Below are 27734 nucleotides of genomic sequence, written 5' to 3'. Positions count from 1 at the left end.
ATACAGAGAGGGACAGGAGGGACAGGGATACAGGGAGACAGAGGGAGACAGAGAGACAGAGAGACAGGGATCAGGAGACAGAGAGACAGAGAGAGACAGGGAGACAGGAGACAGAGAGACAGAGAGACAGAGAGACAGGGAGACAGGGAGACAGGGAGACAGAGAGAGACAGAGAGACAGGGAGACAGAGAGACAGGGATACATGGATACATGGATACAGGGAGACAGAGAGACAGAGGGACAGGGATACATGGATACATGGATACAGGGAGACAGAGAGAGACAGAGAGACAGAGAACAGAGAGACAGAGAGACAGGGATACATGGATACAGGGAGACAGAGAGACAGAGAGACAGGGATGCATGGACACATGGATACAGGGAGACAGAGAGACAGAGGGACAGGGATACATGGATACATGTGGATACAGAGAGACAGAGAGACAGGGGATACATGGATACAGGGGAGACAGAGAGACAGGGATACATGGATACATGGATACAGAGAGACAGAGAGACAGAGAGACAGAGAGAGACAGGGATACATGGATACAGGGAGACAGAGAGACAGAGAGACAGGGATACATGGATACAATGGATACAGGGAGACAGAGAGACAGAGAGACAGAGAGACAGGGATACATGGATACAGGGAGACAGAGAGACAGAGAGACAGGGATACATGGATACAGGGATACAGGGAGACAGAGAGACAGAGAGACAGAGAGAGACAGGGATACATGGATACAGGGAGACAGAGAGACAGAGAGACAGAGGGACAGAGAGACAGGGATACAGGGAGAAGGAGAGACAGAGAGACAGGGATACATGGATACATGGATACAGGAGACAGAGAGACAGGGATACATGGATACATGGATACAGGGAGACAGAGACAGAGAGACAGAGAGACAGAGGGACAAGAGGAACAGATGTTAGCTCAACACGGGCATGACCTAGGCCAGTGGTTTTGAAACCTCTACCTCTGGGACCCTAGACATTTGGCAATGTTGTTGTACCCTTAAAGTAGCTCATCTGATTCAAGTGGTCAAGGGCTTGATGATTAGTTGACCAGTCAGATGTGCTAAGCTTCTGGAATAGGTCAAATACATGGAACGGGCCAGGGGTCCTCGAAGATGGGCTTTAAAACCCTGACCTATGAAATGTTTGACCGGAGAAGAGTATACCAGAGATATTGTTAATTAAGGGCTTCTGTTTGCCTCTGTCTTGACCAGAAGTCATGTTTTGTTTATACCTGGGACACCACGGCTAATTGAACCTCTGGCCAATCAATCAGTGAGGTGGATCAATCAATGGACTAGCAGAAAAGCAGCAGTCCTGCTGAAGTAGAGTCATTCAGCCTGAGAAACGGTTCACCTGAGGAAACGGTTCAGCCTGAGGAAATGGTTCGCCTGAGGAAACGGTTCACCTGAGGAAACGGTTCACCTGAATAGAGTCAGTTCAGCCTGAGGAAACGAGTTCACCTGAATAGAGTCAGTTCAGCCTGAGGAAACGGTTCACCTGAGAAACGGTTCACCTGGAATAGAGCCAGTTCAGCCTGAGGAAACGGCTCACCTGAATAGAGTCAGTTCAGCCTGAGGAAACGGCTCACCTGAATAGAGCCAGTACAGCCTGAGGAAACGGCTCACCTGAATAGAGTCAGTTCAGCCTGAGGAAACGGTTCACCTGAGGAAACGGCTCACCTGAATAGAGCCAGTACAGCCCGAGGAAACGGCTCACCTGAGGAAACGGCTCACCTGAATAGAGCCAGTACAGCCTGAGGAAACTGTTCACCTGAGGAAACGGCTCACCTGAATAGAGTCAGTTCAGCCTGAGGAAACGGTTCACCTGAGGAAACGGCTCACCTGAATAGAGCCAGTACAGCCTGAGGAAACGTCTGAAAATTGTTGTTCCTGTTGATCTGAGTGTAGTCCTGCATTGCTATCTTCCCAAACGTCTGGGAGAGAGAAAGAGAGAGAGAGAAAGAGGGGGAGAGAAAGAGAGAGAGAGAGAGAGAGAGATGGAAATAGAGAGAGATGGGGAGAGAGATGGGGGAGAGAGAGAGAGAGAGAGAGAGATGGGGAGAGATGGAGAGAGAGAGAGATGGAGAGAGAGAGAGAGAGATGGAGAGAGATGGAGAGAGAGAGATGGAGAGAGAGATGGAGAGAGAGAGAGAGATGGAGAGAGAGATGGAGAGAGAGAGAGACAGAGAGAGAGAGAGATGGAGAGAGAGAGATGAGAGAGAGAGATGAGAGAGAGAGATGGAGAGAGAGAGAGAGAGACAGAGAGAGAGAGAGTGATATGGAGAGAGAGAGAGACAGAGAGAGAGAGAGAGAGAGAGAGAGAGAGACAGAGAGACAGAGACAGAGAGACAGAGAGAGAGAGACAGAGAGAGAGAACAGAGAGAGAGAGACAGAGAGAGAGAGAGAATGGAGAGAGAGAGATATTGAGAGATATCAAGATGGAGATGGACCCTAGCAAGAAGGCACATCCTCAATTGGTAACAACAGACACACAACACCCACCTGCATGCCGATGACCGCATAGATGAAGAAGATCATGGCGATGAGAAGGGCAACGTAAGGCAGGGCCTGAGAGACAGAGGACACAGTTATAGTCAGTATATGAAGGGTTGTGTAGGGCAGGGCCTGAGAGACAGAGGACACAGCTATAGTCAGTATATGAAGGGTTATGTAGGGCAGGGCCTGAGAGACAGAGGACACAGTTATAGTCAGTATATGAAGGGTTATGTAGGGCAGGGCCTGAGAGACAGAGGACACAGTTATAGTCAGTATATGAAGGGTTATGTAGGGGCAGGGCCTGAGAGACAGAGGACACAGCTATAGTCAGTATATGAAGGGTTATGTAGGGCAGGGCCTGAGAGACAGAGGACACAGCTATAGTCAGTATATGAAGGGTTATGTAGGGCGGGGCCTGAGAGATAGAGGACACAGTTATAGTCAGTATATGAAGGGTTATGTAGGGCAGGGCCGGAGAGACAGAGGACACAGCTATAGTCAGTATATGAAGGGTTATGTAGGGCAGGGCCTGAGAGACAGAGGACACAGCTATAGTCAGTATATGAAGGGTTATGTAGGGCAGGGCCTGAGAGACAGAGGACACAGTTATAGTCAGTATATGAAGGGTTATGTAGGGGCAGGGCCTGAGAGACAGAGGACACAGTTATAGTCAGTATATGAAGGGTTATGTAGGGCAGGGCCTGAGAGACAGAGGACACAGCTATAGTCAGTATATGAAGGGGTTATGTAGGGCAGGGCCTGAGAGACAGAGGACACAGCTATAGTCAGTATATGAAGGGTTATGTAGGGCAGGGCCTGAGAGATAGAGGACACAGTTATAGTCAGTATATGAAGGGTTATGTAGGGCAGGGCCGGAGAGACAGAGGACACAGCTATAGTCAGTATATGAAGGGTTATGTAGGGCAGGGCCTGAGAGACAGAGGACACAGCTATAGTCAGTATATGAAGGGTTATGTAGGGCAGGGCCTGAGAGATAGAGGACACAGTTATAGTCAGTATATGAAGGGTTATGTAGGGCAGGGCCGGAGAGACAGAGGACACAGCTATAGTCAGTATATGAAGGGTTATGTAGGGGCAGGGCCTGAGAGACAGAGGACACAGTTATAGTCAGTATATGAAGGGTTATGTAGGGCAGGGCCTGAGAGACAGAGGACACAGTTATAGTCAGTATATGAAGGGTTATGTAGGGCAGGGCCTGAGAGACAGAGGACACAGCTATAGTCAGTATATGAAGGGTTATGTAGGGCAGGGCCTGAGAGACAGAGGACACAGCTATAGTCAGTATATGAAGGGTTATGTAGGGCAGGGCCTGAGAGACAGAGGACACAGCTATAGTCAGTATATGAAGGGTTATGTAGTGCAGGGCCTGAGAGACAGAGGACACAGCTATAGTCAGTATATGAAGGGTTATGTAGGGCAGGGCCTGAGAGACAGAGGACACAGTTATAGTCAGTATATGAAGGGTTATGTAGGGCAGGGCCTGAGAGACAGAGGACACAGCTATAGTCAGTATATGAAGGGTTATGTAGGGCAGGGCCTGAGATAAGAGGACACAGTTATAGTCAGTATATGAAGGGTTATGTAGGGCAGGGCCTGAGAGACAGAGGACACAGCTATAGTCAGTATATGAAGGGTTATGTAGGGCAGGGCCTGAGAGACAGAGGACACAGCTATAGTCAGTATATGAAGGGTTATGTAGGGCAGGGCCTGAGAGATAGAGGACACAGTTATAGTCAGTATATGAAGGGGTTATGTAGGGGCAGGGCCGGAGAGACAGAGGACACAGCTATAGTCAGTATATGAAGGGTTATGTAGGGCAGGGCCTGAGAGACAGAGGACACAGCTATAGTCAGTATATGAAGGGTTATGTAGGGCAGGGCCTGAGAGATAGAGGACACAGTTATAGTCAGTATATGAAGGGTTATGTAGGGCAGGGCCGGAGAGACAGAGGACACAGCTATAGTCAGTATATGAAGGGTTATGTAGGGCAGGGCCTGAGAGACAGAGGACACAGTTATAGTCAGTATATGAAGGGTTATGTAGGGCAGGGCCTGAGAGACAGAGGACACAGTTATAGTCAGTATATGAAGGGTTATGTAGGGCAGGGCCTGAGAGACAGAGGACACAGCTATAGTCAGTATATGAAGGGTTATGTAGGGCAGGGCCTGAGAGACAGAGGACACAGCTATAGTCAGTATATGAAGGGGTTATGTAGGGCAGGGCCTGAGAGACAGAGGACACAGCTATAGTCAGTATATGAAGGGTTATGTAGTGCAGGGCCTGAGAGACAGAGGACACAGCTATAGTCAGTATATGAAGGGTTATGTAGGGCAGGGCCTGAGAGACAGAGGACACAGTTATAGTCAGTATATGAAGGGTTATGTAGGGCAGGGCCTGAGAGACAGAGGACACAGCTATAGTCAGTATATGAAGGGTTATGTAGGGCAGGGCCTGAGATAAGAGGACACAGTTATAGTCAGTATATGAAGGGTTATGTAGGGCAGGGCCTGAGCGATAGAGGACACAGCTATAGTCAGTATATGAAGGGTTATGTAGGGCAGGGCCTGAGAGACAGAGGACACAGTTATAGTCAGTATATGAAGGGTTATGTAGGGCAGGGCCTGAGAGACAGAGGACACAGCTATAGTCAGTATATGAAGGGGTTATGTAGGGCAGGGCCTGAGAGACAGAGGACACAGCTATAGTCAGTATATGAAGGGTTATGTAGGGCAGGGCCGGAGAGACAGAGGACACAGCTATAGTCAGTATATGAAGGGTTATGTAGGGCAGGGCCTGAGAGACAGAGGACACAGTTATAGTCAGTATATGAAGGGTTATGTAGGGCAGGGCCGGAGAGACAGGGGACACAGCTATAGTCACTATATGAAGGGTTATGTAGGGCAGGGCCTGAGAGACAGAGGACACAGCTATAGTCAGTATATGAAGGGTTATGTAGTGCAGGGCCTGAGAGACAGAGGACACAGTTATAGTCAGTATATGAAGGGTTATGTAGGGCAGGGCCCTGAGAGACAGAGGACACAGCTATAGTCAGTATATGAAGGGTTATGTAGGGCAGGGCCTGAGATAAGAGGACACAGCTATAGTCAGTATATGAAGGGTTATGTAGGGCAGGGCCTGAGAGACAGAGGACACAGTTATAGTCAGTATATGAAGGGTTATGTAGGGCAGGGCCTGAGAGACAGAGGACACAGCTATAGTCAGTATATGAAGGGTTATGTAGGGCAGGGCCTGAGAGACAGAGGACACAGCTATAGTCAGTATATGAAGGGTTATGTAGGGCAGGGCCTGAGAGATAGAGGACACAGTTATAGTCAGTATATGAAGGGTTATGTAGGGCAGGGCCTGAGAGACAGAGGACACAGCTATAGTCAGTATATGAAGGGTTATGTAGGGCAGGGCCTGAGAGATAGAGGACACAGTTATAGTCAGTATATGAAGGGTTATGTAGGGCAGGGCCGGAGAGACAGAGGACACAGCTATAGTCAGTATATGAAGGGTTATGTAGGGCAGGGCCTGAGAGACAGAGGACACAGCTATAGTCAGTATATGAAGGGTTATGTAGGGCAGGGCCTGAGAGACAGAGGACACAGCTATAGTCAGTATATGAAGGGTTATGTAGGGCAGGGCCTGAGTTCAGTCAACACTACTGCACTATTATGATACCTCTCTTTTAAATGTCATTACTGATGTTGTGAGAATTTTGTTTTCCTACCTTCATATTACCATCTCAAATAAATTGGTACTGTATTGTGTTTCACAGACATAAATTACTATTGTGTTTCACTATTAGTAATTCCCTACCGGTGACTGTTATTAGAACCTCAGAACCCTGAGTTAAACACGGTGACTGTTATTAGAACCTCAGAACCCTGAGTTAAACACGGTGACTGTTATTAGAACCTCAGAACCTTGAGTTAAACACAGTGACTGTTATTAGAACCTCAGAACCCTGAGTTAAACACGGTGACTGTTATTAGAACCTCAGAACCCTGAGTTAAACACGGTGACTGTTATTAGAACCTCAGAACCTTGAGTTAAACACAGTGACTGTTATTAGAACCTCAGAACCCTGAGTTAAACACGGTGACTGTTATTAGAACCTCAGAACCCTGAGTTAAACACGGTGACTGTTATTAGAACCTCAGAACCCTGAGTTAAACCCGGTGACTGTTATTAGAACCTCAGAACCTTGAGTTAAACACAGTGACTGTTATTAGAACCTCAGAACCCTGAGTTAAACACGGTGACTGTTATTAGAACCTCAGAACCCTGAGTTAAACACGGTGACTGTTATTAGAACCTCAGAACCCTGAGTTAAACACGGTGACTGTTATTAGAACCTCAGAACCTTGAGTTAAACACAGTGACTGTTATTAGAACCTCAGAACCCTGAGTTAAACACGGTGACTGTTATTAGAACCTCAGAACCCTGAGTTAAACACGGTGACTGTTATTAGAACCTCAGAACCTTGAGTTAAACACAGTGACTGTTATTAGAACCTCAGAACCCTGAGTTAAACACGGTGACTGTTATTAGAAACCTCAGAACCCTGAGTTAAACACGGTGACTGTTATTAGAAACCTCAGAACCCTGAGCTCAGAACCCAGAGGTTCTAATAACACACTCCACTCCCCATCCCTCACGACCGGAGCCTGAGAGTCCAGGGGGAACCATAAACCTGCCGCTCAAACACTCTCTGACATGTGCCCTGATAGGTTGCTAGGGAGGTTACTAGGGGCCTGGACTCACAATACTGTAAGTCTCCCTCGGGCAGCGTAGAGGGTAACATCTCTGCCTCTGCCCATCAACAACTGGACTCATATATCTGGACTGGTGGGATGGTGTGTGTGTCCAAAGTGAACTGCTGTCAGTTATATTATTGTGTAACAGTGGATTCATTACCTCGGTGTCTCCTGTTTCAGAAGCAATACCTCTCCTCTACCTCTCCACTACCATTCCACTACCTCTCCACTATCATTCCACTACCATTCAACTACCTCTCCACTACCTCTCCACTACCTCTCCTCTACCTCTCCACTACCTCTCCACTACCTCTCGACTACCTCTCCACTACCATTCCACTACCTCTCCACTACCATTCCTCTACCTCTCCACTACCATTCAACTACCTCTCCACTACCATTCCACTACCTCTCCACTACCTCTCCACTACCATTCCTCTACCTCTCCGCTACCTCTCCGCTACCTCTCCGCTACCTCTCCACTACCTCTCCACAGTCTCTCCGCTACCTCTACACTTCCTCTCCACAGCCTCTTCACTTCCTCTCCGCTACCTCTCCACTACCTCTCCACTACCTCTCCACTACCTCTCCACTACCTCTCCACTACCATTCCACTACCTCTCCACTACCTCTACAGTACCTCTCCACTACCATTCCACTACCTCTCCTATACCTCTCTGCTATCTCTCCACTACCTCTCCGCTACCTGAGTAGGTACCTCTCCACTACCTCTACACTTCCTCAACACTTCCTCTCTACTACCTCTCCACAGCCTCTCCACTACCTCTCCACTACCATTCCACTACCTCTCCACTACCTCTCCACTACCTCTCCACTACCTCTCCACTACCTCTCCACTACCATTCCACTACCTCTCCACAACCTCTACACTTCCTCTCCACTACCTCTCCACTACCATTCCACTACCTCTACACTACCTCTCCACTACCTCTCCACTACCATTCCACTACCTCTCCGCTACCTCTCCACTACCTCTCCACTACCATTCCACTACCTCTCTACTTCCTTTCCACTACCTCTCCACTACCTCTCCACTACCTCTCCACTACCTCTCCACTACCATTCCACTACCTCTCCGCTACCTCTCCCTCTCCACTACCTCTCCACTACCATTCCACTACCTCTCCACTACCATTCCACTACCATTCCACTACCTCTCCACTACCTCTCCACTACCTCTCCACTACCATTCCACTACCTTTCTACTTCCTCTCCACTACCATTCCACTACCTCTCCACTACCTCTCTACTACCTCTCCACTACCTCTTCACTATCTTTCCACTACCATTCCACTACCTCTCTACTTCCTCTCCACTACCATTCCACTTCCTCTCCGCATCCTCTCCGCAGCCTCTCCGCTACCTCTCCACTACCTCTCCACTACCATTCCACTACCTCTCCACTACCTCTCCACTACCATTCCACTACCTCTCCACTACCTCTCCACTACCATTCCACTACCTCTCCACTACCTCTCCACTACCTCTCCACTACCTCTCCACTACCATTCCACTACCTCTCCACTACCTCTCCACTACCATTCCACTACCTCCTCTCCACTACCATTCCACTACCTCTCTACTACCTCTCCACTACCTCTCCACTACCTTTCCACTACCATTCCACTACCTCTCTACTTCCTCTCCACTACCATTCCACTACCTCTAAACTACATCTCTACTACCTCTCCTCTACCTCTCCGCTACCTCTCCGCTACCTCTCCACTACAATTCCTCTACCTCTCCACTACCTCTCCACTACCTCTACACTTCCTCTCCACAGCCTCTCCACTACCTCTCCTCTACCTCTCCGCTACCTCTCCGCTACCTCTCCGCTACCTCTCCACTACCTCTCCGCAGTCTCTCCGCTACCTCTACACTTCCTCTCCACTGCCTCTCCACAGCCTCTCCGCTACCTCTCCGCTACCTCTACGCTACCTCTCCGCTACCTCTCCGCTACCATTCCGCTACCTCTCCGCTACCATTCCGCTACCTCTCCGCTACCCTCTCCGCTCACCTCTCCACTACCATTCCTCTACCTCTCCCTCTCCACTACCTCTCCACTACCATTCCACTACCTCTACACTACCTCTCCACTACCATTCCACTACCTCTCCGCTACCTCTCCACTACCTCTCCACTACCATTCCACTACCTCTCTACTTCCTTTCCACTACCTCTCCACTACCTCTCCACTACCTCTCCACTACCATTCCACTACCTCTCCGCTACCTCTCCCTCTCCACTACCTCTCCACTACCATTCCACTACCTCTCCACTACCATTCCACTACCATTCCACTACGTCTCCACTACCTCTCCACTACCTCTCCACTACCATTCCACTACCTCTCTACTTCCTCTCCACTACCATTCCACTACCTCTCCACTACCTCTCTACTACCTCTCCACTACCTCTTCACTATCTTTCCACTACCATTCCACTACCTCTCTACTTCCTCTCCACTACCATTCCACTTCCTCTCCGCAGCCTCTCCCAGCCTCTCCGCTACCTCTCCACTACCTCTCCACTACCATTCCACTACCTCTCCACTACCTCTCCACTACCATTCCACTACCTCTCCACTACCTCTCCACTACCATTCCACTACCTCTCCACTACCTCTCCACTACCTCTCCACTACCTCTCCACTACAATTCCACTACCTCTCCACTACCTCTCCACTACCATTCCACTACCTCCTCTCCACTACCATTCCACTACCTCTCTACTACCTCTCCACTACCTCTCCACTACCTTTCCACTACCATTCCACTACCTCTCTACTACCTCTCCACTACCTCTCCACTACCTTTCCACTACCATTCCACTACCTCTAAACTACATCTCTACTACCTCTCCTCTACCTCTCCGCTACCTCTCCACTACAATTCCTCTACCTCTCCACTACCTCTCCACTACCTCTACACTTCCTCTCCACAGCCTCTCCACTACCTCTCCTCTACCTCTCCGCTACCTCTCCGCTACCTCTCCGCTACCTCTCCACTACCTCTCCACAGTCTCTCCGCTACCTCTACACTTCCTCTCCACAGCCTCTTCACTTCCTCTCCGCTACCTCTCCACTACCATTCCACTACCTCTCCACTACCTCTACAGTACCTCTCCACTACCATTCCACTACCTCTCCTATACCTCTCTGCTATCTCTCCACTACCATTCCGCTACCTGAGTAGGTACCTCTCCACTACCTCTACACTTCCTCAACACTTCCTCTCTACTACCTCTCCACAGCCTCTCCACTACCTCTCCACTACCATTCCACTACCTCTCCACTACCTCTCCACTACCTCTCCACTACCTCTCCACTACCATTCCACTACCTCTCCACTTCCTCTCCACTACCATTCCACTACCTCTCCACTACCTCTACACTTCCTCTCCACTGCCTCTCCACAGCCTCTCCGCTACCTCTACGCTACCTCTCCGCTACCTCTCCGCTACCATTCCGCTACCTCTCCGCTACCATTCCGCTACCTCTCCGCTACCTCTCCGCTACCTCTCCACTACCATTCCTCTACCTCTCCCTCTCCACTACCTCTCCACTACCATTCCACTACCTCTCACACTACCTCTCCACTACCTCTCCACTACCATTCCACTACCTCTCCGCTACCTCTCCACTACCTCTCCACTACCATTCCACTACCTCTCTACTTCCTTTCCACTACCATTCCACTACCTCTCCACTACCTCTCCACTACCTCTCCACTACCATTCCACTACCTCTCCGCTACCTCTCCCTCTCCACTACCTCTCCACTACCATTCCACTACCTCTCCACTACCATTCCACTACCATTCCACTACCTCTCCACTACCTCTCCACTACCTCTCCAATACCATTCCACTACCTCTCTACTTCCTCTCCACTACCATTCCACTACCTCTCCACTACCTCTCTACTACCTCTCCACTACCTCTTCACTACCTCTCCACTACCATTCCACTACCTCTCCGCTACCTCTCCCTCTCCACTACCTCTCCACTACCATTCCACTACCTCTCTCACTACCATTCCACTACCATTCCACTACCTCTCCACTACCTCTCCACTACCTCTCCACTACCATTCCACTACCTCTCTACTTCCTCTCCACTACCATTCCACTACCTCTCCACTACCATTCCACTACCTCTCCACTACCTCTCCACTACCATTCCACTACCTCTCCACTACCTCTCCACTACCATTCCACTACCTCTCCACTACCTCTCCACTACCTCTCCACTACCATTCCACTACCTCTCCACTACCTCTCCACTACCATTCCACTACCTCCCTCTCCACTACCATTCCACTACCTCTCTACTACCTCTCCACTACCTCTCCACTACCTTTCCACTACCATTCCACTACCTCTCTACTTCCTCTCCACTACCATTCCACTACCTCTAAACTACATCTCTACTACCTCTCCTCTACCTCTCCGCTACCTCTCCGCTACCTCTCCACTACAATTCCTCTACCTCTCCACTACCTCTCCACTACCTCTCCACTACCTCTACACTTCCTCTCCACAGCCTCTCCACTACCTCTCCTCTACCTCTCCACTACCTCTCCACTACCTCTCCACTACCTCTCCACTACCTCTCCTCTACCTCTCCGCTGCCTCTCCGCTACCTCTCCGCTACCTCTCCACTACCTCTCCACTACCTCTACACTTCCTCTCCACAGCCACTCCACTACCTCTCCTCTACCTCTCCTCTTCCTCTCCACTACAATTCCTCTACCTCTCCGCTACCTCTCCGCTACCTCTCCGCTACCTCTCCACTACCTCTCCACAGTCTCTCCGCTACCTCTCCGCTACCTCTCCACTACCTCTACACTTCCTCTCCACAGCCTCTTCACTTCCTCTCCGCTACCTCTCCACTACCTCTCCACTACCTCTCCACTACCTCTCCACTACCATTCCACTACCTCTCCACTACCTCTACAGTACCTCTCCACTACCGTTTCCACTACCTCTCATATACCTCTCTGCTATCTCTCCACTACCTCTCCGCTACCTGAGTAGGTACCTCTCCACTACCTCTACACTTCCTCAACACTTCCTCTCTACTACCTCTCCACAGCCTCTCCACTACCTCTCCACTACCATTCCACTACCTCTCCACTACCTCTACAGTACCTCTCCACTACCTCTCCACTACCATTCCACTACCTCTCCACTTCCTCTCCACTACCATTCCACTACCTCTCCACTACCTCTACACTTCCTCTCCACTGCCTCTCCACAGCCTCTCCACTACCTCTCCACTACCTCTCCACTACCTCTCCAGTACCTCTACGCTACCTCTCCGCTACCTCTCCGCTACCATTCCGCTACCTCTCCGCTACCTCTCCGCTACCTCTCCACTACCATTCCGCTACCTCTCCCTCTCCACTACCTCTCCACTACCATTCCACTACCTCTACACTACCTCTCCACTACCTCTCCACTACCATTCCACTACCTCTCCGCTACCTCTCCACTACCTCTCCACTACCATTCCACTACCTCTCTACTTCCTTTCCACTACCATTCCACTACCTCTCCACTACCTCTCCACTACCTCTCCACTACCTCTCCACTACCATTCCACTACCTCTCCACTACCTCTCCACTACCTCTCCACTACCATTCCACTACCTCTCCGCTACCATTCCGCTACCTCTCCGCTACCTCTCCGCTACCTCTCCGCTACCTCTACGCTACCTCTCCGCTACCTCTCCGCTACCATTCCGCTACCTCTCCGCTACCTCTCCGCTACCTCTCCACTACCATTCCGCTACCTCTCCCTCTCCACTACCTCTCCACTACCTCTCCACTACCATTCCACTACCTCTCTACTTCCTTTCCACTACCATTCCACTACCTCTCCACTACCTCTCCACTACCTCTCCACTACCATTCCACTACCTCTCCGCTACCTCTCCCTCTCCACTACCTCTCCACTACCATTCCACTACCTCTCTACTTCCTCTCCACTACCATTCCACTACCTCTCCACTACCTCTCTACTACCTCTCCACTACCTCTTCACTATCTTTCCACTACCATTCCACTACCTCTCTACTTCCTCTCCACTACCATTCCACTACCTCTCCACATCCTCTCCGCTGCCTCTCCACTACCTCTCCACTACCATTCCACTACCTCTCTACTTCCTTTCCACTACCATTCCACTACCTCTCTGCTTCCTCTCCGCTGCCTCTCCACTACCTCTCCACTACCATTCCACTACCTCTCTACTTCCTCTCCCACTACCATTCCACTACCTCTCAACTTCCTCTCCACTACCATTCCACTACCTCTCTCCTTCCTCTCCACAGCCTCTCCGCTGCCTCTCCACTACCTCTCCACTACCATTCCACTACCTATCTACTTGCTCTCCACTACCATTCCACTACCTCTCTACTTCCTCTCCACTTCCTCTCCGCTACCTCTCCGCTACCTCTCCGCTACCATTCCACTACCTCTCCACTGCCTCTCCACTACCTCTCCACTACCATTCCACTACCTCTCTACTACCTCTACACTTCCTCTCCACAGCCTCTCCACTGCCACCTCTCCACTACCTCTACATTACCTCTACCTTCCTCTCCACAGCCTCTCCACTACCTCTCCTCTACCTCTCCTCTACCTCTCCTCTACCTCTCCTCTACCTCTCCTCTACCTCTCCACTACAATTCCTTTACCTCTCCACTCCTCTCCCACTACCATTCCACTACCTCTCCACTACCTCTCCACTACCTCTCCTCTACCTCTCCCTCACCTCTCCGCTACCTCTCCTCTACCTCTCCACAGTCTCTCCACTACCTCTCCGCTACCTCTCCACTACCTCTACACTTCCTCTCCGCAGCCTCTCCACTTCCTCTCCACAGCCTCTCCACAGCCTCTCCACAGCCTCTACACTACCTCTACACTACCTCTCCACTACCTCTACACTACCTCTACACTACCTCTCCCACTACCATTCCACTACCTCTCCTCTACCTCTCCACTACCATTCCGCTTACCTCTCCACTACCTCTCCGCTACCTGAGTAGGTACCTCTCCACTACCTCTACACTTCCTCAACACTTCCTCTCCACTACCTCTCTACTTCCTCTCCACTACCATTCCACTACCTTTCTACTTCCTCTCCGCAGCCTCTCCGCTACCTCTCCAGCTACCTCTACGCTACCATTCCTCTACCTCTCCACTACCTCTCCTCTACCTCTCCACTACCTCTCCACTACCTCTCCACTACCTCTCACTACCTCTCCACTACCATTCCTCTCACGCTTCCTCTCCGCTACCTCTCCGCTACCTCTCCTCTACCTCTCCGCTACCATTCCGCTACCTCTCCACTACCATTCCGGCTACCTCTCACGCTGCACGCTCTCTCCGCTACCTCTCCGCTACCTCTCCGCTACCTCTCCGCTACCTCTCCACTACCTCTCCACTACCTCTCTTCTACCTCTACACTACCTCTCCACTACCTCTCCACTACCTCTCCTCTACCTCTACGCTACCTCTCCTCTACCTCTACGCTACCTCTACGCTACCATTCCGCTACCTCTACACTACCATTCCGCTCACCTCTACGCTACCATTCCGCTACCTCTCCGCTACCTCTCCGCTACCATTCCGCTACCTCTCCACAGCCTCTCCGCTACCTCTCCGCTACCTCTCCACTACCTCTCCACTACCTCTCCTCTACCTCTACACTACCTCTCCACTACCTCTCCACTACCTCTCCTCTACCTCCACGCTACCTCCGCTACCATTCCGCTACCTCTACGCTACCATTCCGCTACCTCTCCGCTACCTCTCCGCTACCATTCCGCTACCTCTCCACTACCTCTCCACAGCCTCTCCGCTACCTCTCCGCTACCTCTCCTCTACCTCTCCGCTACCTCTCCGCTACCTCTCCACTGCCTCTACACTTCCTCTCCACAGCCTCTTCACTTCCTCTCCGCTACCTCTCCACTACCTCTCCACTACCTCTCCACTACCTCTCCACTACCATTCCACTACCTCTCCACTACCTCTACAGTACCTCTCCACTACCGTTTCCACTACCTCTCATATACCTCTCTGCTATCTCTCCACTACCTCTCCGCTACCTGAGTAGGTACCTCTCCACTACCTCTACACTTCCTCTCTACTACCTCTCCACAGCCTCTCCACTACCTCTCCACTACCATTCCACTACCTCTCCACTACCTCTACAGTACCTCTCCACTACCTCTCCACTACCATTCCACTACCTCTCCACTTCCTCTCCACTACCATTCCACTACCTCTCCACTACCTCTACACTTCCTCTCCACTGCCTCTCCACAGCCTCTCCACTACCTCTCCACTACCTCTCCACTACCTCTCCAGTACCTCTACGCTACCTCTCCGCTACCTCTCCGCTACCATTCCGCTACCTCTCCGCTACCTCTCCGCTACCTCTCCACTACCATTCCGCTACCTCTCCCTCTCCACTACCTCTCCACTACCATTCCACTACCTCTACACTACTTCTCCACTACCTCTCCACTACCATTCCACTACCTCTCCGCTACCTCTCCACTACCTCTCCACTACCATTCCACTACCTCTCTACTTCCTTTCCACTACCATTCCACTACCTCTCCACTACCTCTCCACTACCTCTCCACTACCTCTCCACTACCATTCCACTACCTCTCCTCTCCCTCTCCACTACCTCTCCACTACCATTCCGCTACCTCTCCGCTACCATTCCGCTACCTCTCCGCTACCTCTCCGCTACCTCTCCGCTACCTCTACGCTACCTCTCCGCTACCTCTCCGCTACCATTCCGCTACCTCTCCGCTACCTCTCCACCACCATTCCGCTACCTCTCCCCTCTCCACTACCTCTCCACTACCTCTCCACTACCATTCCACTACCTCTCTACTTCCTTTCCACTACCATTCCACTACCTCTCCACTACCTCTCCACTACCATTCCACTACCTCTCCGCTACCTCTCCCTCTCCACTACCTCTCCACTACCATTCCACTACCTCTCTACTTCCTCTCCACTACCATTCCACTACCTCTCCACTACCTCTCTACTACCTCTCCACTACCTCTTCACTATCTTTCCACTACCATTCCACTACCTCTCTACTTCCTCTCCACTACCATTCCACTACCTCTCTACATCCTCTCCGCTGCCTCTCCACTACCTCTCCACTACCATTCCACTACCTCTCTACTTCCTTTCCACTACCATTCCACTACCTCTCTGCTTCCTCTCCGCTGCCTCTCCACTACCTCTCCACTACCATTCCACTACCTCTCTACTTCCTCTCCACTACCATTCCACTACCTCTCAACTTCCTCTCCACTACCATTCCACTACCTCTCTCCTTCCTCTCCACAGCCTCTCCGCTGCCTCTCCACTACCTCTCCACTACCATTCCACTACCTATCTACTTGCTCTCCACTACCATTCCACTACCTCTCTACTTCCTCTCCACTTCCTCTCCGCTACCTCTCCGCTACCTCTCCGCTACCATTCCACTACCTCTCCACTGCCTCTCCACTACCTCTCCACTACCATTCCACTACCTCTCTACTACCTCTACACTTCCTCTCCACAGCCTCTCCACTACCTCTCCACTACCTCTACATTACCTCTACACTTCCTCTCCACAGCCTCTCCACTACCTCTCCTCTACCTCTCCTCTACCTCTCCTCTACCTCTCCTCTACCTCTCCTCTACCTCTCCACTACAATTCCTTTACCTCTCCACTACCTCTCCACTACCATTCCACTACCTCTCCACTACCTCTCCACTACCTCTCCTCTACCTCTCCGCTACCTCTCCGCTACCTCTCCTCTACCTCTCCACAGTCTCTCCACTACCTCTCCGCTACCTCTCCACTACCTCTACACTTCCTCTCCACAGCCTCTCCACTTCCTCTCCACAGCCTCTCCACAGCCTCTCCACAGCCTCTACACTACCTCTACACTACCTCTCCACTACCTCTACACTACCTCTACACTACCTCTCCACTACCATTCCACTACCTCTCCTCTACCTCTCCACTACCATTCCGCTACCTCTCCACTACCTCTCCGCTACCTGAGTAGGTACCTCTCCACTACCTCTACACTTCCTCAACACTTCCTCTCCACTACCTCTCTACTTCCTCTCCACTACCATTCCACTACCTTTCTACTTCCTCTCCGCAGCCTCTCCGCTACCTCTCCGCTACCTCTACGCTACCATTCCTCTACCTCTCCACTACCTCTCCTCTACCTCTCCACTACCTCTCCACTACCTCTCCACTACCTCTACACTACCTCTCCACTACCATTCCTCTACGCTTCCTCTCCGCTACCTCTCCGCTACCATTCCGCTACCTCTCCACTACCATTCCGCTACCTCTCCGCTACCTCTACGCTTCCTCTCCGCTACCTCTCCGCTACCTCTCCACTACCTCTCCGCTACCTCTCCACTACCTCTCCACTACCTCTCCTCTACCTCTACACTACCTCTCCACTACCTCTCCACTACCTCTCCTCTACCTCTACGCTACCTCTACGCTACCATTCCGCTACCTCTACGCTACCATTCCGCTACCTCTCCGCTACCTCTCCGCTACCATTCCGATACCTCTCCACTACCTCTCCACAGCCTCTCCGCTACCTCTCCGCTACCTCTCCGCTACCTCTCCTCTACCTCTCCGCTACCTCTCCGCTACCTCTCCACTGCCGTTCCACTTCCATTCCATTCCGTTACCTCTCCACTGCCGTTCCACTGCCATTCCATTCCGCTACCTCTCCGCTACCTCTCCGCTACCTCTCCTCTACCTCTCCGCTACCTCTCCGCTACCTCTCCTCTACCTCTCCGCTACCTCTCCGCTACCTCTCCTCTACCTCTCCGCTACCTCTCCGCTACCTCTCCTCTACCTCTCCGCTACCTCTCCGCTACCTCTCCTCTACCTCTCCGCTACCTCTCCACTGCCGTTCCACTGCCATTCCATTCCGCTACCTCTCCGCTGCCTCTCCGCTACCTCTCCTCTACCTCTCCTCTACCTCTCCGCTGCCTCTCCGCTACCTCTCCTCTACCTCTCCTCTACCTCTCCGCTGCCTCTCCGCTACCTCTCCTCTACCTCTCCTCTACCTCTCCTCTACCTCTCCGTTACCTCTCCACTGCCGTTCCACTGCCGTTCCATTCCATTCCGTTACCTCTCCACTGCCGTTCCACTGCCGTTCCATTCCATTCCGTTCCCTCTCCACTACCCTTTTCATCTCCATGTTCATCTTCTTCAGTGTGTTTAAATAAAGTTCCTGTGTGTTAACTCTTGGGCTGCCTAATTCCCCTCTAACCGGGGGCGGTGTCAGTAAGATGGGTAGAGCCAGGTCACTCTCTTTCACAGATAATGTTTTATTTTACTAGGCAAGTCAGTTAATTCTTATTTTCAATGACGGCCTAGGAACAGTGGGTTAACTGCCTTGTTCAGGGGCAGAACGACAGATTTGTACCTTGTCAGCTCGGGGATTTAGGTTACTAGCCCAACGCTCTAACCACTAGGCTACCCTGCCGCCCCATAAGGGTTAGTTAGAAGTAAATCTGTTCCTTTTCACTTGTAGAATGTTCACCAACTCCCCGACCTGTATTGACACCAACTCCCTGTACTGACACCAACTCCCCGAACCTGTACTGACACCAACTCCCTGTACTGACACCAACTCCCCGAACCTGTACTGACACCAACTCCCTGTACTGACACCAACTCCCTGACTTCTACTGATATCAACTCCCTGTACTGACACCAACTCCCTGACCTTCACTGACACCAACTCCCTGTACTGACACCAACTCCCCAAACCTGTACTGACACCAACTCCCAACCTGTACTGACACCAACTCCCTGACTTCCACTGACACCAACTCCCTGTACTGACACCAACTCCCTAACCTTCACTGACACCAACTCCCTGTACTGACACCAACTCCCCAAACCTGTACTGACACCACCTCCCAACCTGTACTGACACCAACTCCCTGACTTCCACTGACACCAACTCCCGACCTGTACTGACACCAACTCCCCGACCTGTACTGACACCAACACCCTGTACTGACACCAACTCCCTGACTTCCACTGACACCAACTCCCCGCCCCTCACTGACACCAACTCCCTGACTTCCATTGACACCAACTCCCTGTACTGACACCAACTCCCTGACTTCTACTGGACACCAACTCCCTGTACTGACACCAACGCCCGACCCTCACTGACACCAACTCCCTTTACTGACACCAACTCCATGTACTGACACCAACTCCCTGTACTGACACCAACTCCCTGACTTCACTGACACCAACTCCCTGTACTGACACCAACTCCCGACCTGTACTGACACCAACTCCCGACCTGTACTGACACCAACTCCCGACCTGTACTGACACCAACTCCCTTTACTGACACCAACTCCCTTTTACTGACACCAACTCCCTGTACTGACACCAACTCCCCAAACCTTTACTGACACCATCTTTCCAACCCTGTACTGACACCAACTCTCCGGTCTGAACTGGCACCAACTCTCCAACCTGTACTGACACCAACTTCCTGTACTGACAACAACTTCCTGTACTGACAACAACTTCCTGTACTGACACCAACTTCCTGTACTGACACCAACTCCCTGTTCTGACACAAATGTATTTATTTATACTTCATGTTATGAAAAGTCTGTAGCCATACCTTCACGTCATTGTTGGGATTTTAGACCCTGCCTTAATAAGACAGATAAAATCAACCCTGGGAATTATCCCAGACCAACACCCTGACCTGTATGGAATGGAATTATCCCAGACCAACACCCTGACCTGTATGGAATTATCCCAGACCAACACCCTGACCTGTATGGAATTATCCCAGACCAACACCCTGACCTGTATGGAATGATCCCAGACCAACACCCTGACCTGAATGGAATTATCCCAGACCAACACCCTGACCTGTATGGAATGGAATTATCCCAGACCAACACCCTGACCTGTATGGAATGGAATGATCCCAGACCAACACCCTGACCTGTATGGAATGGAATGATCCCAGACCAACACCCTGACCTGTATGGAATGGAATGATCCCAGACCAACACCCTGACCTGAATGGAATTATCCCAGACCAACACCCTGACCTGTATGGAATTATCCCAGACCAACAACCTGACCTGTATGGAATGGAATTATCCCAGAAAATTCCATACAGGTCAGGGTGTTGGTCTGGGATAATTCCATTCCATACAGGTCAGGGAATAGTCCCGGACCCACTAGTGACCGCTGACCTGGAGGGACTTGACAAAGGTCCAGAGCAGCGTCCGAATTCCTTCCCCTTGCTCAGCAGTTTGACCAATCGCATCACTCGGAACAGACGGAAGAACGTGATGGACACTCTGGAACTGTCATCAGAGCTCTGGAATGAAGAGAAAGAGAAAGAGAGAGATTCAGAGGAAAGAGACACACATCAACATGATAGAGAGGTAACATACAGTAGTTAAATAGATGACAGATACAATGGTTAAAGCTGCAATCCTTAATTTAAACAATGAGGATTGTTCCGCTAAAAAGCTAAAGGATGAAGCTGGAGAAATGTAACCTCATTCAAATTCATAGACAGAACTATGGATGCAAGGACTGACCATCCATGATATCAAATGTATACTTTTAACCATGTTTTGAGGCTAAGCTCATGAGTTATATTCTTCAATATTCTTCAAGTCCAAAAATGGCTGTAGCAACTAAGGATTCTAGCTTTAATGTTAACTGTTTTCACACCAAAACCTTCAACCCAGGTGTATTGTGAATATAATTATGCTTGAAGGAAATATCTTAGACACAAATGTGTTGACAAGCTGAAATGAAATTGTATTTGTCACGTGCGCCGAATACAACAGGTGTAGACCTTGAAAAGCCCTTAAAACCAACAATGCAGTTTTAAGAAAATAGAGTTAAAAAATAGAGTTAAGAAAATATTTACTAAACAAACTAAAGTAAAAATAATAATAATGAGGCTATATAGAGGGGTTGGTACTGAGTCAATGTGCGGGGTACAGGTTAGTCGAGCTAACATGTACATGTAGGTTGGGGTGAAATGACTATGCATAGATAATAAATAGCGAGTAGCAGCAGTGGAAAAACAAAGGGGGAGGGGGGTTATCAATGTAAATAGTCCGGGTGGCCATTTGATTAATTGTTCAGTAGTCTTATGGCTTGGGGGCAGAAGCTGTTGCCTTTTGGACCTAGACTTGGCACTCAGATACCGTTTGACATGCGATAGCAGAGAAAACAGTCTATGACTGGGGTGGCTGGAGTCTTTGACCATTTTTTTGGGCCTTCCTCTGACCCCGCCTAGTATATAGGTCCTTGATGACAGGAAGCTTAGCCCCAGTGATGTACTGGGCCGTTCGCACTACCCACTGCAGAGCCTTACGGTCAGATGCCAAGCAGTTGCCGTACCAGGCGGTGATGCAACCGGTCAGGATGATCTCAAATGGTGCAGCTGTAGAACTTTTTGAGGATCTGAGGACCCATGCCAAATCTTTTCAGTCTCCTGAGGGAGAATAGGTTTTGTCGTGCCCTCTTCACGACTGTCTTGGTGTGCTTGGACCATGTTAGTTTGTTGGTGATGTGGACACCAAGGAACTTGAAGCTCTCAACCCGCTCCACTGCAGCCCCGTCGATGAGAATGGGGGCGTGCTTTGTCCTCTTTTTCCTGTAGTCCACAATCATCTCCTTTGTCTTGATCACGTTGAGGGAGAGGTTGTTGTCCTGGCACCACACGGCCAGGTCTCTGATCTCCTCCCTATAGGCTGTCTCGTCATTGTCGGTGATCAGGCCTACCACTGTTGTGTCATCAGCAAATTTAATGATGGTGTTGGAGTTGTGCCTGGCTGTGCAGTCATGAGTTAACAGGGTGTACAGGAGGGGACTGACCACGCACCCCTGAGGGGCCCCTGTGTTGAGGATCAGTGTGGTGGTTGTGTTGTTAGCTACTCTTACCACCTGGGGGCGGGAAGTCCAGGATCCAGTTGCAGAGGGAGGTGTTTAGTCCCAGGGTCCTTAGCTTAGTGATGAGCTTTGTGGGCACTATGGTGTTGAGCGCGTAGATGTAGTCAATGAATAGCATTCTCACATAGGTGTTCCTTTTGTCCAGGTGGGAAAGGGCAGTGTGGAGTGCAATAGAGATTGCATCATCTGTGCATTTGTTGGGGTGGTATGCACATTGGAGTGGGTCTAGGGTTTCTGGGATGATGTTGTTGATGTGAGCCATGACCAGCCTTTCAAAGCAATTCATGGCTACAGAAGTGAGTGCTACGGGTCGGTAGTCATTTAGGCAGGTTACCTTAGTGTTCATGGGCACAGGCACTATGGTGGTCTGCTTAAAACATGTTGGTATTACAGACTCAGGCAGGGAGAGGTTGAAAATGTCAGTGAAGACACTTGCCAGTTGGTCAGCGCATGCTCGCAGTACATGTCCTGGTAATCCGTCTGGCCCTCCGGTCTTGTGAATGTTGACCTGTTTAAAGGTCTTACTCACACCGGCTGCGGAGAGTGTGATCATACAGTCTTCCAGAACAGCTGGTGCTCTCATGCATGTTTCAGTGTTATTTGCCTCGAAGCGAGCATAGTAGTTTAGCTCGTCTGGTAGGCTCATGTCACTGGGCAGCTCTCGGCTGTGCTTCCCTTTGTAGTCTATAATGGTTTGCAAGCTCTGCCACATCCGACGAGCGTCAGAGCCAGTGTAGTATGATTCGATCTTAGTCCTGTATTGACACTTTGCCTGTTTGATGGTTCATCGGAGGGCATAGCGGGATTTCTTATAAGCTTCTGGGTTAGAGTCCCGCTCCTTGAAAGCGGCAGCTCTAGCCTTTAGCTCAGTGCGGATGCTGCCTGTAATCCATGGATTCTGGTTGGGGTTTGTCATCGATGCACTTATTGATAAAGCCAATGTCTAATGTGGTGTACTCCTCAATGCCATCGGAGGAATCCCGGAACATATTCCAGTCTGTGCTGGCATGGTGCATGGTAATATAGCTTGGCATTATGGTTCATTGTTTAGTTAGCTAGCAAGCTAGCTACATGTCTAAACAAAAGATTCCACCATGCGAGTAACCATTTCACTGTAACGTTTACAGTGCCTTGCAAAAGTATTTATCCCCCTTGGCATTTTTCCTATTTTGTTGCATTACAACCTGTAATTTAAATAGATTTATTTGGATTTCATGTAATGGACATACACAAGATAGTCCAAATTGGTGAAGTGAAAATGAAAAAAATAACTTGTTTCAAAAAATAAAATCGGAAAAGTGGTGCGTGCATATGTTTTCATCCCCTTTGCTATGAAGCTCCTAAATAAGATCTGGTGCAACCAATTACCTTCAGAAGTCACATAATTAGTTAAATAAAGTCCACCTGTGTGTCACATGATCTCAGTATATATACACCTGTTCTGAAAGGCCCCAGAGTCTGCAACACCACTAAGCAAGGGGCACTACCAAGCAAGCGACACCATGAAGACCAAGGAGCTCTCCAAACAGGTCAGGGACAAAGTTGTGGAGAAGTACAGATCAGGGTTGGGTTATAAAAAAATATCAGAAGCTTTGAACATCCCACGGAGCACCATTAAATCCATTATTAAAAAATGGAAAGAATACGACATCACAACAAACTTGCCAAGAGAGCACCACCCACCAAAACTCACGGACCAGGCAAGGATGGCAATAATCAGAGAGGCAACAAAGAGACCAAAGGTAACCCTGAAGGAGCTGCAAAGCGCCACAGCGGAGATTGAAGTATCTGTCCATAGGACCACTTTAAACTGTACACTCCACAGAGCTGGGCTTTACGGAAGAGTGACCAGAAAAAAGCAATTTCTTAAAGAAAGAAATCAGCAAATATGTTTGGTGTTTGCCAAAAGGCATGTGGGAGACTCCCCAAACACATGGAAGAAGGTACTCTGATCAGATGTGACTAAAATTGAGCTTTTTGTCCATCAAGGAAAACGCTGTCTGGAGCAAACCCAACACCTCTCACCACCCCGAAAACACCATCCTAGAGGGAAAACGGTTTCAGTCTTCCAGAGATTTGAGACTGGGATGGAGGTTCACCTTCCAGCAGGACCATGACCCTAAGCATACTGCTAAAGCAACCCTTGAGTGGTTCAAAGGGAAACATTTAAATGTCTTGGAATGGCCTAGTCAAAGCCCAGACCTCAATCCAATTGAGAATCTGTGGTATGACTTAAAGAGTGCTGTATACCAGTGGAACCCATCCAACTTGAAGGAGCTGGAGCAGTTTTGCCTTGAAGAATGGGCAAGAATCCCAGTGGCTAGATGAGCCAAGCTTATAGAGACATACCCCAAGAGACTTGCTGCTGTAATTGCTGCAAAAGGTGGCTCTGCAAAGACTTTGGGGGGGGTTTGTTTCACAATAAAAAATATTTTGCATCTTCAAACTGTTAACCATTGTTGTGTAAAATCAAATGATACAAATCCCCCGAAAATCTATTTTAATTCCAGGTTGTAAGGCAACAAAATAGGAAAAATGCCAAGGGGGGGGTGAATACTTTTGGAAGGCACTGTACACCTTCTATATCCTGTGCATGTGAGAAAAAAAACGTAGCTGTTATTTGATATAATGTGTGTTTACCAGAGACGGTATTGTGGAGAACAACATGACCTGCAACAAAGTCAGATTTAGATATAAGATAAAATGTATTTTTACTTTTACTTTTTTCTTATTGTAGGCTACTACTTTTACCGTTTTTAGTCTTGAAATCTTTGGCTGTTTACTACACTACCTCTAGCTTGTTTCTTCCTAGGTTATAACGTTCTGTTATAATCTCCACCTGGCACAACCAGAAGAGGACTGGCCACGCCTCAGAGCCTGGTTCCTCTCTAGGTTTCTTCCTAGGTTCCTGCCTTTCTAGGGAGTTTTTCCCTAGCCACCGTGCTTCTACATCTGTATTGCTTGCTGTTTGGGGGTTTTAGGCTGCATTGCTTCTGTATAAGCACTTTGTGACATCTGCTGATGTAAAAAGGGCTTTTTAAATACATTTGATTGAATTGGGTTGAGGTCAGGTGATTGTGGAGGCCAGGTGATGCAGCACTCCATCACTCTCCTTCTTGGTAAAATAGCCCTTACACAGTCTGGAGGTGTGTTGGGTCATTGTCCTGTTGAAAAACAAATGATAGCCCCAATAAGCCCAAACCAGATGGGATGGCGTATCGCTGCAGAATGCTGTGGTAGCCACGCTGGTTAAGTGTACCTTGAATTCTAAATACATCACAGACAGTGTCACCAGCAAAGCACCATCACACCTCCTCCTCCATGCTTCACGGTGGGAAATACACATGCGGAGATCATCCGTTCACTAACTCTGCGTCTCACAAAGACACGGCAGTTGGAACCAAAAATCGCAAATTTGGACTCATCAGACCGATGGACAGGTTTCCACCGGTCTAATATCCATTGCTCGTGTTTCTTGGCCCAAGCAAGTTTTTAGTTGTGGATTCTTTTGCAGCAATTTGACCATGAAGGCCTGATTCACACAGTGTCCTCTGAACAGTTGATGTAGAGATGTGTCTCTTACTTGAACTCTGTGAAGCATTTATTTGGGCTTCAATCTGAGGTGCAGTTAACTCTAATGAACTCTGGGTCTTCCTTTTCCTGTGGCTTCCTCATGAGAGCCAGTTTCATCATAGCGTTTTATGGTTTTTGTGACTGCACTTGAAGAAACTTTCAATGTCTTAATTTTCCAGATAGACAGACCTTCATGTTTTAAAGTAATGATGGGCTGTCATTTCTCTTTGCTTATTTGAGCTGTTCTTGTCATAATATGGACTTGGTCTATTACCAAATAGGGATTCTCTTGTATACCACCCCTACCTTGTCACAACACAACTGATTGGCTCAAATGCATTAAGAAGGAAAGAAATTCCACAAATTAACTTTAAAGATGGCACACCTGTTCATTGAAATGCATTCCAGGTGATTACCTCATGAAGCTGGTTGAGAGAATGCCAAGAGTGTGCAAAGCTGTCAAGGCAAAGGGTGGCTACTTTGAAGAATCTGAAATATATACTACACTTTTTGGTTACTACATGATTCCATATGCGTTATTTCATAGTTGTGATGTCTTCACTATTAATCTACAATGTAGAAAATAGTAAAAAATAAAGAAAACCCTTGAATGAGTAGGTGTGTCCAAACTTTTGACTGGCACTGCACATATTACCTCAATTACCTCGACTAACCTGTACTCCCGCACATTGACACAGTACCCGTACCCCTGTATATAGCCTCGTTATTGTTATTTTATTGTGTTACTTTTTTTTAAACTTTAGTTTACTTAGTAAATATTTTTTCTGCAAATATATTGTTACTTTAACAATAAATTCTGCATTGTTTGTTAAAGGGCTTGTAAGTAAGTATTTCACTGTAAAGTCTACACCTGTTGTATTTGACGCAATTTGATTCGATTTTATATTGTTATTTAATTGCCGGTGTATCAGTGGACTTACGCTGAATTCTGTCACCACAATATCCACGACACTACCCACCACGATCAGAGCATCAAAAGAGTTCCAGGCATCTATGAAATAATGCTGCACACAGAAAAAGATAATTAGTTATTTTTTACAATAAATAAAAAACGAGGAGGGGGGAGGAGGGGAGGATTGGGGGAGGAGGGGAGGAGGGGGGGAGGAGGGGGAGGAGGGGGAGGAGGGGAGGAGGAGGAGAGGAGGAGGGGGAGGAGGGGAGGAGGACAAAGAACATAGTAGGAAAATAGGTGAGAAGATTACCCTGAGCAGGGTTAGGGGTTAGGGTTAGGGTTAGGGTTAGGGGTTAGGGGTTAGGGGTTAGGGGTTAGGGGGTTAGTGGTAGGGGTTAGGGGTTAGGGGTTAGGGGTTAGGAGTTAGGGTTAGGGTTAGGGGTTAGGGTTAGGGGTTAGAGGTTAGGGGTTAGGGTTAGGTTAAGATTAGAGTTAGGGTTAGGGTTAGGGGGTTAGGGTTAGGGTTTAGGGTTAGGGTTAGGGGGTTGGGGGTTAGGGTTAGGGGGTTAGGGTTAGGGGTTAGGGTTAGGGGGTTAGGGGTTAGGGTTAGGGGGTTAGGGGTTTAGGGGTTAGGGTTAGGGGTTAGGCTCTTACCCTGAGTCGTAAAGCCAGCAGTTTGAGCAGCATCTCTACAGTGAAGAGACCAGTGAAGACCATGTTGAGGATGTCCATCACATGACTGAACACCTTGGACTGCTCATAGTGCTGTATAATACACATAGAGAGACAGGAATAATCACACACACACACAGACAGACAGAGTAGAGATAGTCAGACAGACAGGTAAAGACAGTCAGACAGACAGAGTAGAGACAGTCAGACAGA

The 27734-nt window shown here is 49.3% G+C and overlaps 1 pseudogene; it reads right to left on the bottom strand.

Moving 5' to 3' along the window:
* Positions 1-1568: 1568 nt before the first annotated feature.
* The window catches only part of LOC123736415 (voltage-dependent L-type calcium channel subunit alpha-1S-like), a 28057-nt pseudogene continuing 1891 nt past the window's right edge, over positions 1569-27734 (bottom strand).

This window comes from Salmo salar, unplaced genomic scaffold (assembly GCF_905237065.1).
Source record: "Salmo salar unplaced genomic scaffold, Ssal_v3.1, whole genome shotgun sequence".
In the NCBI taxonomy this organism is placed as follows: Eukaryota; Metazoa; Chordata; class Actinopteri; order Salmoniformes; family Salmonidae; genus Salmo; species Salmo salar.
The sequence above is the reverse complement of the archived record's forward strand: the minus strand, read 5'-3'. Positions and strand labels throughout refer to the sequence as shown.